At 45.9% G+C, this 12,348-nt stretch overlaps 1 protein-coding gene and 1 long non-coding RNA gene across 10 annotated transcripts in view; one reads left to right on the top strand and one right to left on the bottom strand.

The window, feature by feature from the left end:
* WDR25 (WD repeat domain 25) overlaps positions 1-12,348 on the bottom strand; it is a 142,639-nt gene that overhangs the window by 85,833 nt on the left and 44,458 nt on the right. The gene's annotated exons all lie outside the window — the stretch shown is intronic.
* On the top strand, positions 6,297-8,246 carry LOC140640482 (uncharacterized). Its single transcript, XR_012037211.1, has 2 exons — positions 6,297-6,482; positions 8,100-8,246. It is a non-coding gene; the product is annotated as an uncharacterized lncRNA (long non-coding RNA).

Genomic DNA, 12,348 nt, shown 5'->3' with positions numbered 1-12,348 from the left:
ACTCAAACTGTCTCGTCTCTCTACACAGCCCTGCATGTAACCAGCTGGGGCTAAGAGTACGTAAGAATCGGGCTTCACTTCAAATCCCATCTCCCATATTTGCCAGCTCGATGACCGTGGACATGGGGTATAACCTGGCTGGGCCTCCACTAGCTCCCCACCCCAGAGCCACCTTACAGGCAGTGCAAGGGTTAAGGAGACAGGTCTCACAGGGAGTGGGTGCTCAATAAAAGCTCATTCAATTCAATTTGACTTAATTAAAAAACCTTCCTCATAGCCTGGAGAATGGCAGGAGTACAGACTGCTAAAGCTACACACTCAAATCCACTGGAAGCCCATAAATTTTATATCCTGCCGATGAATGCATCTTCTGATTAAGCGACAGTATCATAAACCTCTTCTAAATTCCTGGCAATGTAAGAGTAATATCTTCATTGGGCTGAAAGCTGTTGTCAAATCACAAAGAACTTGAAGGGTTCTAAAAGAACTGATGAAAAGGAATAACTGAAACCAAGTTTACCGAACAAATCAAATTATTTCACTGCTGCGCCTGTCTCTGCAAAGCTTCTCCAAATTACACTTCATTATGAGACCAGGAAATTAGACACCAGTAACAAAATGAGAAAACCAGAACATATAAATATTTACATAATCGTCAGAATAATATTCTTCTGCGCAAATCCACCTACTACTTTGTTTGTTCTTATTAACTTAAGTTTAGAAATGGGACAATCGTGTGAAACGGGGCCCTGGGGATTTCTCTCCCTGACTCAAACCATTTCTTTTTCTTTTTTTCTCCTTATCTTCTTTTTCTTTCTTCTTTCTTTCTTTCTCTCTCTCTCTGTTTCTCTCTCTCTCTCTTTCTCTCTCTCTCTTTCTTCCTTTTTAAGCAGACAGTGGTGCTGTAGGGGAAAAGAGGGTGAGAAAGCAAGGAGGAAGGGAGGCTTCGATCCTCAGTTGTGAGCTCAGGACTATGAGCAGCGTGGCCAGCTCAAGCACTTGTGCCAGTTGCGCTCCTCTCTTCTCTCTCCGAAGGGCACACTAACACCCTAGAGCTGTAGGTGAATACAGGGATAACAAGTGCTAGCGAGGGACAGTGGGGGTGGAACAGTCATAGCAATGACAATCACTATAGCAACCAATGTCCCTGTGTCTGGGTGTTGGGCAGTACTCAAGTTATCCCAAATTCCCACAACCACCTTCTGCACACTGAGAGGTAGGATCACCATCGACAGATAAGGAAACCAAGGCTACTGGAAGTTGAGCAACCATCTTGTCCAAAGCCACACAGCTAGTGAGCACCAGAGCCAGAGTGAGAGCCCTGCTTTGGGTAGTTTTTTCCAGCACACCAGCACCATGTACTGGGTATTTACAGCCAGAACTGCAGTGAGGCTCGGCCCTGACAGCTAGCCGTGGGTGCCTCAATGTTGGTCTTGCTACAGCCAAGCTGTGGGGTCTCTAAAGGGGAAGGTGGGGCTGAGGCTGGATGGTGGCAGGGATGGTAGGTGCCAGCTCTCTGTAGCTAGATGCTCTTCTAGGGCCAAGGCCAGTAAGTGGGCTAGTCCTAATGGGAAGACCCTGGGATCAGCCTTCACCTCGCCCTTTCTCACCACCACCTCCCGCCCTTAGAACAATCAAGCATTCACTCATTTATTTAATAACCAAGCACTGAGTCCCTACTCCAGCTCCAACCCAGTGCCAGGCATGGGAGGGACCCAAATGGCTAAGGAGCAGCCCCAGCCCTAAAGGGCCTTCTGTGCTCCACCAGGCAAGACTCTAACTGTTGTGCCACGTTTTCCAAAACAAAAAGGCAGAACAGATGGTTCAGCATATGGCACGGCGCCGGGACAACAACTGAAAGCAGGGCGCCCCAGCAAACCGAGGCCCTCTGGAACAGCGCTCCAATTCCAGGGGGGTGTGCATGCCCGCTGCATCGCAGGGGCTTGAAGGCAGACACTCGGACCTTTGCTTCCACGGAGATGATGCCTGGCCAGATGCCACTAGGTAGGAAACCACCTCAGGGATAACCCAGTGACCCAGCAAAGTGAACCTGAGCTCCATACAGTCTTTTTCTTTTCCTCTCCCCAGCGCATGGAGTTCTCTTCACCCCAAGAGACACTGAACACCCGACTTGGAGGCTGCTCCACCCACAGTTCATGGCCCTGCTACCATGCGGAGCCATTACACAGGGAAGTTAGGATGACAAAAGTATCTGACTGCATATCCATGGAGACATCATTAAGATGCCATTAAAACACCATTAAAACATGTGAGCTCAATGTAAAACTATTTCATTGCAAATTATACTGCTGTAAAATAAACAAAGGAAATGGATTCCAAAAAGCATTAAAGTAACATAAAGCAAACTGAACCCCTTTTTCAAGTACAGGAGAATTCTAAGAAAAGCATGCAGTCCATGATGAAAAGCCAAGCCCAGACCTGGCAGTCAGCCCTGTGTTCCCACCTTGCCTCAGTCTCCAACCAGCTGTGTGACCTTCCACAAGCATTTAATCTCTCTGAGACTCAAGGTCCTATATGAGAAATACTGCACTGATTAATTGGTGGGAGGGTTAAACGAAATGAGATGAGACCGAGAAAGTCACACAGGGAGGCTCAGACCCAACACATCCCAAGGACACATGCCTGGTCAGTAGAAGAGCCAAGGAATGCAATCCCTGAATCTGGGCCCTGAGCCTCTCCACTAATCTGAAAAGACTCGACAGGCCCACACTAGGGGGCTGGTGGTGTTATAGTTCCCCACAAAGAATGAGATTAATGACTGTGCCCAGTCAGTAGTCATGGCTCTCACCCTCCTCCTCCAGGCCCCAGAGGAACTTTGGCCCATCTTCATCTGAAGACACTCATCTACACTTAGGGCAGTTATGTCACTTGGGCGGCTATCCCAGGAGATCCACACACAGCGTACTTCCCCAGGCAGCCCAACTGCCCTTCAGCCCTGGGAATCCCCATCTGGAATAGAATCTGCTTCCTGAGGTCTGGGCAACCCCTCCCACTAAGCACATTAACCTCACTGCCCAGGGCTGAACTCAGTGAATGAATCAAGGAATGTGTGCCTCCTGCCAACCCTGCCCCCCACCTCTGGATCTGAGGCCCAGACATGCTCTTTCCACTCCAAGAGAGCTAGGCAAGCAAATCATTCAGTGGCCTCCAAACTTTTCTTTTTAAAAGTTATTTTTTTAAATCTCCTTGTCACTCTTATTTTCAAAAAAAAAATTTTTTTTTGAACGTACCACTTGGAATACACAAATTCTATTCTACTGATATATTACACAGATTAGAAAACATGTATACACACAAACAGAAATTTTAGAAAAATGACATGAAAAACAGGTCTAAGCGAAATGTCCAGTGCTATCTCCTGGATCTTTTTACACAGCAGGGATGTGAGCCCTGCTTTTAGGAGCATCCTCTGGATGATCCTTGTCTTCTGACCGAGGACAGGCATCTAGAGACATCCAAAAGCCTGAGCTCCAGCACCACACAAACCTCAAACCCCAGGACCCAGCTCTCACGTGTGTAACATGTGGTCACGCCTCAGTTTCCTCCTCCAAGTACACTGCCACTATTCTAACGTCAGGTAGAAATGAGATGATGTCCAGGAAGGTTGATACTATCACCAGCACCTAGACACAGAGTACAGTTTGTTTTCATGCACCCAAATACCAGCCACAAAGAAGGAAATAAAACAGAGTACTCTGCAACTATGATGAAGCACCAGAAGAGCTCTAGGGACTGGTGTGGCCTGGTGGAACATGTTGGTAAGTAAGGGGGAGAAAACAAAATGCAAAAGAGGATCTATAATATGCTACTTCTTATGAAGGAAGAAGAGCAAATAAATAACTCATTTGAGCAAAAAAGAAACAAGGGAGGAAAACCTAAAGACTAACAAGACTGGCTACCTACAGGGGAGAGCTGCAAACTGGGCAGATGGGATCAAGGGATAGGGTGGGGACAGAGGGGATACCTCTCTAAATAAAACTTTTTGTATAGACTTAACTTGAAAATATGTTAGTGGTTCACATGGATGGAAGGAAGGAGGGAAGAAGGTGGGGAGCGGGGAAGGGGTAAAAGGGAAAAGTCTACAAGATTGGGGGAACCCTAAAATAGAATTCAAAGAAAAACAAATGAACCAAACTGTATTTCAAACAAATAATGAAACCATGCTGAAAGAGGAACGAGAGAAAAAACCAGGCCAAGGAACATCTGAACACATTTGGACTATATACACTTTCAAGCTAAAGGCAAAAGAACTCCAAGAATCAATTCAAATTAGTAAGCTGTTTTGCAGAGGTTAGCAATCCTGAAACAACTTTTTGACATCCCAGGATTGAGCAAGTATGTAAATACATTGTAAAAATGGGAGCCAAGTTTCAGACTGCTGGAGAAGGGAGTTACAAATATGGAAATGAAAAAAGGTAGAATGAATCCCACAGTACTGGATGGAAATATGAAAAATCCATATGAACTCACAGGTTTAATAGAAAGAACCCTATAGAGGGTGTATGTGGGTATGTATATACACGTCTCCTGCCCAGATCTGTCTTCTGAGAAAGACTGACATCCCAGTAGCAATAAGCACACATAATACCCAAATCTTGGTTTCTAAATGCCTCTCTCCACTAAAAGGAATCAGAGCTCCACTAAAAGGAATCTAAGCTGCAGATGAAAACTGGAACATCTTGCTGTGTAAAAAGTAAGAATGTGTTCAAAGAATGATGGAGATATCTCAAGTGGACTCAGGAGCCAGCTTGAAGGAGCTTCTATTGGTCAAATTATAACATCAAATTAGAATTTATTAAAGTAAGAGTTCATGAATCCACAGTGATACATAATTAGTAAACAGACTGATAAGGAGGACTCCTCTTTATAATACGAAGAAATTATAGAATTAAAAACCACCATTTGTCCACTATCATCATAAGAACTGATACAAGTAGGACTCATAAATGAAAGCTACAATTACCGGATAAAAGTTTGAGGAAAGGCAGGTTATTTAGGTAGACGTCAAAGCATCTCCCCACGTGATACTTCTTAATTACAAAAGCTAAAACAGAAACTACGCTGGAGAAACCTGGCAGATGTCATCCTAACCAAATAATCAAAATTAACATCTCCAACAACAGTACCAATTGACAGCATGTGCCTCCTGATATGATGCCCCAAGAAGACACAACATCACCCCCGGGACATTCCTGCCAGGAAGTCTATAATCTGAATTTAATCACGAGGAAGCGCCAGACAAACTCAAAACGAAAGACGTTTACAAAATAACTGGCCTGTACTCTTCAAATATGTGGATGTCATACTTAAGTGTTCTAAACTAAAGAAGACAGGACAATGATGGTAATGCATGATCTTGTATTTTCTTTTGCTATAAAGGCCATAATTATGACACTGTTGAAAAAAATCTCCATAAGGTGCATATAGTAGATTAGACAATAATGTTGTTTCAGTGTTATTTTCCTGGTTTTGATCATTCCTCTGGGTTACGTCAAACAATTCCTTGTTTTTAGAAAATACAACTGAAGTATTAAGGTAAAGGGCCATCAGTCTGCAACCTACTCTTAAATGGTTCGGGAAAAACATTGTATGTGTGTATATGAATATGCATTTACCTATATACCTACGTATCTGTACCTCTACACCTCTTTATATATGGAGAGATGAGACAAGATAATATTAACTTTTGGGGAATCTGGGTAAAGGTTTTCTGGAAATTCTTTCTACTATTCTCACAACTTTTCTGTAAATCCGAAATTATGTCAAAAATTTTTTAAAAAAGAAGAAAAGAAAGTAGTTTTCTTTTTTGGGTAAGTTTTTTGTGAAGTTTCTGTTTTTGCTTTTGTTTTTTGTTTGTTTGTTTGTTTGTTTTTTGTAGGCTGGTAAATTTGATGGAATTATTTGCAAGGTCCATTATGGCAGGCTACAATTTTCAGAGAGTTTTGGCATTGTGACAGTAAGCTTTCTCTAAAACTAACTAACAACGGAGAGGAACTGAGTCTTATAAGTGGGGCAACAACCACTGACTTATTACAGCCTCTTTTTTTTTTTTAAGATTTTATTTATTTATTCATGAGAGACACACAGAGAGAGAGAGGCAGAGACACAGGCAGAGGGAGAAGCAGGCTCCATGCAAGGAGCCCGATGTGGGACTCGATCCTGGGTCTCCAGGATCACACCCTGGGCTGCAGGCGGCACTAAACCGCTGCGCCACCGGGGCTGCCCTTATTACAGCTTCTTTAAAGTTAGTATTTCTACAAAATAGTTTCCTTTTCTTTTCACTTCTTTATTTTCTAACTGCTATCTTTGGCAGACTTCTTAGGCTTCTAACCTAAGCAAGATGAGAATAAACCCCTGAATTCTCCTCGGCTCTCTGCTTTCAACCACTGTCCTAATTCACCACCAGCTGCTGCTGAATTGAGATGCGCAAGAGTAACATATCTACTGCACAGAAGTCACAGGTACGAGAATAGCACTCATCCTTGAGGGAGGGTCACAGCAGAAGTTATGAACAGAAATGCACGCCTATTTCTCCAGGTCAAATAGCTCTCTGACTGTTAGATTCTCTGCACACCGCCCTCAGAATCAATTCAGCACTTAGGGATTTTTTTCCTAATATATAAAGAGGGAGACTTTAATAAATAATCCTTTAACTCCTTTTATCAAATGTATATTACTTTTAATTTGTATTAAGCAAAACCAAATGAAAAACCAATTTCTTTCAGTTAACTAGGGAATTGAAGTAGCTTGCCAGGCAGTTACATGATTCTAGAAAAATCCTTTAGAAAATATAATTAAGTCTAAATGTTCTAAAACCACTAGTCTTATCAAAAGTTGTTTTATTAACTGAAGCTCCAAGGATACAGATAACCAAATCAATTCATGTCAATATTTTAATGTCATGCATGAATTAGCCACACTAATAAAATAAGAATGCACCTGAGAATGAATGTCAGGGGCCAGAGAGAGTGACAGGTTAACTAGCTGAGCTGAAATAGCATTGATTTAAACCTATAAGTGTAGTTAATGTCTCCTTCCATTGACTCACTCACTTAGGAAATCCTTACTACCTGGAGACCCTAGACAGGCCAGAAAGGTGGCCCTCCTGAGCAGTTTGTCCAAACAGGCTGAAGCTGGGGAGCCTCTCCAGAGCGGGCACCTCCTGGGCCCCTCCCCACTAACCAGAAAGACACAGGCACCAGGTGTGGGGAACAAGGAGTAAGCCCCATCCAGAAGGTCCATCCAGCCTTGGTCCTCCTGAGGCTCACCCTACATCCCTCTCCAAGCCCACAGGGCACAAGCTCCTCACTGGGTCACCAGGAACAAGCCACAAATCCCTTCCGTGTGCCAGTGTCCTCATCTGCCAATGGGAAGAGCAAATCTGCCTGTCCCAAGCTGCAAGGCTGCCAATGCAGGAAGTCATTTTGCCCACCACCAGGATCCTCCATTCTTTTAATTAAGCCAACATGTATGTAGAGAACACTTACTTAGTGCCAGCCGGTTCCCTGATTTCTTGGAACTAATTACTCAAAAATCAAGTATTATTATTATGAATAGATTAAGAACCCGGGCTACACACTATATGGCTCCATTTGTACCTTCACCTCACCTTAGCCAAATGTCACAGTTCTTCTGTTTCCCCGAAGAGGGTCAGAGACTCAGAGACCAGGGGTTCTGGCGATGGAGAGGCAAAGGTGGATTTCATTTCCAGCCTGCCACCCACTGCTGGCCAGAGCCTTCCTGAGAATACACACTGCTCCCTGAGGACTCCTTGTCTTTAGGATTTGGCTAGAACGTCTGGGGCCAATTCCATTTTCTTTTCCTGGACCCTAAAATCTTTCAGATTCAAATGTCAGGTGATGTACTACATGTGTTATGGACTAAATTGTAACTCCCCACCTCTGCCCCGCAAGTTTAAATACTGAAAGCTTAACCCATAGTGTGGCTGTATTCAGATGGGACCTCTAAGAAAGTAATTAAAGTTACATGACGTCATAAGGGTGGGACCTTGATCTACTAACATTAATGTCCTCGGTAAGAGATACCAGAGCACTTGCTCACTCCCTCTCTCCATGCAGAAGAAAAGCCCATGTGAAGATACAGTGGGAAGGGAGCCATCTGTTCCCTAAGGGGAAAGACTTCACCAGGCTCCTGCCACCTGCCGGGACCTTGATCTTGGACTTCCAATCCACAGAACCACAAGAAAATAAACTTCTGTTATGTAAGCCACCTAGTCTGTGTTTTGTTACAGCAGCCCAGGCAGACTGGGACATGGCATTTCATACACATTACTGGATTGAACCCTTGATTTTCTGAGGCTCTCAAAGGCTGTATGTGCAGGACTGCCTAGGCCTCCCCAAGCCACTAGGATCTTGTTTATAAAAGGCATCTTGACAGATCAACAGTGAATTCTCCTGTAAGAAGGAGAGACATACATCCTGAACCATTTGAGCCCCTGAGACCAAAAGGGATGGTTCCTTCTCTCTCCCTCCACTCCAGGTCTGACTCATCTGCTGAAAGGCAGGTCTCCCATCAATCCCAAGTGGAAAGCACATAAAGTGTCCCCTCCCCTCATGGCAAACTGGTGCCTGGGCGCTGTCCTGCCAACTAAAGCTCCCCCTGACCCCATGGAGAAAAGCTGCTGGGAACAAGATAAAGATCAGAGTTCTAGAAGGGGGGTGGACCTCCTTTGACGAAGCAGACAGCTGGGGGCAGAGGGTCAGGATGGGTCCTGTTCTGTAGCCCCAGATCAAAGCCGGGGGGAAGAAAACAAAAATAGAAAACAAAATGTTCCAAAATTTTACAAATGAGCACCCGCACTAGGTACAAAGTCTCCAGTGGCCACACCACACACTGACTCAGGAAGCGCGGGTCTGAAATGACTGAGACGGAAGTGAAGCTGACACGCTCTGGAAAACTACATTAGATGACTCACAGTGCCCGGGGGACCACGATGACTCCAGTGCCAGAGACGCCAGAGAAAGCTCAGAATATTGCTTCGTGAAAGGTAAGAAGAAAAACAAACCAATATCATGAAATTAATACATATGAGATTTTAAAAATGAATGTGCAGCTAAATTAAAATTACATTTAAAGTAGAATAAAAACCAAGGTTCTGTACTTTTGAAAGAGGTATCAGATAAAAAAAGATGTACACATATCCATTTGACTAAAGAAGTGAGATGGCTCCTCACAGGGGCAGCTCCAGGTAGGGCATCTCAGAAGGAAAAGCAACAAGGCCAGACCGGCAGTCAGCACCCTCAAGTGACCAGCTCAGGGCTAAGCACTCAAGGCTCAGGCAACACCCCATCTACAGACAGGGGAACTGAGACCTAAAGGGGCTGAGATGATGACCCAGACACAAGGCCAGCGAGTGGCAGAGCCAGGCCCAGCACCCAGGCCACCTGATCCTGGATGTTAAACTGATCCACCTTGACATACAAGAAGCGGTGGGGAAGGTACCTGAGCTCAGGTCTTCCTGCCCCGTGGGGCCGCCCGCCCCCCAGGCCACCCTTGCTGTCTGGAGGCAGAGGGCACCTGCACCCATCCCATGTCTGGGGATCCAAGATGGCCACAGCACAGCTGCAAGTCTCATCAAAGGCAATGCACTCACTCTGGGTTTTGGACGCCAAGCTCTCACACACCAGCGGCTATGCTTTGGTCAGAGCACACAACAGATGTTCTCTTGGAAGGGAAAAGTGGCCTCAGTAAGCATTCCCCAGGGGACCAGGCCTCCCTGAGAAAAGAGAGGGAGCAGTCTCCAGCTCCAGGTAAAGGACCACCAGAGTGAGGGAACAGCAAAGTCACCACAAGCACCAACTGGCCATCCTACAAGGTAACTCATGCCAGCCCCCAGGCCTCTCCCTACCCAGAGCAACAGCAGTGATGAGGAAGGAGCTGGGAATCAGGAGGCCAGCGCTGCAGCCTCTTGCCTCCTCCCCAACATCAGGGTCCCTGTCCCTCCAAAGGGATGTGGGCAGCGAAGAAGCTCTTTAGTGTGGACCCTGGCCAGCCCCACCCGGCCCAGTGCTCTGGCCAGAAGTCATTTTTCTCACAGGCGGCAGCAGCCCAGACACCCCTGAACTTATATATTGAAACCGGCTATTTTTCCCTCAGTGGTGAAGGATGTCAAGTGATAGGACCAGTTTAATAAAGAAAGTGATGACTGGGACCCCAACGCACATCCTTCACCACATGCCACTTCCAGCTTGTGCCTCAGCAACCTCCGTTAACACGCTGTCAGCTGCCAAGGCCGTCACCTGCTCCACAGTGGGAGGCCGGCCCCACAGAGACAGCTCCTTCCTCCAGGGCACTGTGTGTCACTCCACAAATGTTTACAAAGTACCTACTGCGTGTTGCTCACTATGATCACGCTGGGGATACAGCAGTAAGCAAAGCCATGCATCCCTACGCCATGGTTTACAAATGGGATGCGGTCTGCGAGGTGACAGTAAGTGCTGTGAAAGGGGAAGATTACGGGGCCAGTGGGAGGGGGCACTTGACCCAGCCTGGGAGGTTGGAGCGGGAGCTTCCTGGGAAAAGGACTATGAGGAATTACTCAGGCGAAGCACGAGAGGTGAAGAAGAGGGCCCCAGAAGGCTTCAGAGGCACACTGAGGGATCTGGGCTCCATTCTGGAAATAGAGTGGAGCCTTTGGAGGGTTTTAGGCAAGACACTGGATGCTCAACTGGTGTTTAAGACCCTCTGCCTACCACTGCAGTAGCTGCTGCTAGACAAACAAGCACAGCAGGCAATGGGCACAGCTGGCAGGCTCTCCTAGGGTCTGGGAAGCAGAGAGCAGGGAAGACAGGGCAACAGCCACACCAGGCAGCATCTCTGGGGCAGGGGCCCATCTTTGTTCTGTGTGCTCTTCCGCCTGGCACCACACCTGACACCTGGTAGGCCCTGGTAAATGGGGCGTAGAGGGCTCTTCCCCTTTAATGGGAAAGATGCTATGAGGCGGCATGGGGCAGGCACTCATTCCAGGGGCCTGGGGCCTGACAGACCATGCACTATGACAGGCTCTAGACACTAGGAAGTTGCAGAGTAAAAAGCAACAGAAAGTTTGCTGTAATCTACCTTCTAATCCTGCACAAAGTACATGCAGAACACTTGACAAATGCTGGCTGGGTACAAGCTGGCGCCTGAGGACTGTATGGACTTCTGACAGCTCTACACGCCCGCCTGAAATATAGTGCCACAGCGCCATTGTCTGAGATTCATGCTTTCTTCAGAGAACTTGGAGCACAAATTTATAACTTGTTGTCAAATAGATGCCCACTGTTCTCTAGAAGGGCAATCCCATTTGGGAAAAATAGCCAATAACTCTTCCGAGTTGGAAGCCCATTCTCGGGTTGATTTCCCAAAGCACGAAAAAAGAAAAACAAAGAAAAGTGTAATTGCAGAAAACAATAACCCTATAGACATAACCCAATATAGAGCCCATTATCTTCTCCACACTGACTTTTCAATAATTTTGTGATGGATTCTCCCAGAAAGCTTAATTTGTACTTTTAACCACAAGAGTTAGTGGGCCAGAAAAAATTAATTCCAAGCATTGGCTCACAGAGAGAGAAATAAAGGACATATCTATTAATTCTTTAAACTGCCCCATGTGAAGCTGCAGAATGCACAGACACGATAACGCTGTGCCAAGAATAAACGTATGCTCGTATGCTCGTTTCAAACTTATGCAAATCCAGCTCAGGGCATAAATGTCAGACACAGAGCCCTGGGAAGTCTCAGGGTCTAACTGTGACCCTGCCTGGATATCCACTGGTTCGTGTTAGGGGCTCCTCCCCTCAGATGACTTTTCAGGCTACATACTCTTGTCTGAAACAAAGCTGAAATAATTTTAATTCTGCCCCCAGCTCATTACATGCACGAGCTTTGGTAAACAGTCCACACATTTCAGCCAGGAAACACTGTTAGATTAACAAAGACCCCTGAAATGAAGCCTGTCATTTCTGAGAAGTCCTTCAAAACAAAAACTTGACAAGGCCTTCATAACAGCCTGCCGAGCGCGTGCTGACATGGGCCCTTCCCCACCGTCATCAACATGCGATAGCACCGTCTAATGGGTTTCATGCACGGGCCAGCCAGGCTGCCAGGGACGCTTACTGTGAAATACACAGATCAGGCTTTGGTCTGGGGGGTCTCTTCCTGTCAAGAATTCAGTAATCAGTGGGATGGGGCAGAAAGAGCAAGGTTTTAGAATCTAACAGATGTGAGTCCAAATCACCATTTCCCTCATTTTCAGCTGTGCACCCTATGGGACATTTGTATATTCACCCAACAGCTATTCCCTAGTATCTACAACATGCCTCC

Source organism: Canis lupus, chromosome 9 (genome assembly GCF_048164855.1).
Source record: "Canis lupus baileyi chromosome 9, mCanLup2.hap1, whole genome shotgun sequence".
NCBI classification, from domain to species: Eukaryota; Metazoa; Chordata; class Mammalia; order Carnivora; family Canidae; genus Canis; species Canis lupus.
The sequence above is the reverse complement of the archived record's forward strand: the minus strand, read 5'-3'. Positions and strand labels throughout refer to the sequence as shown.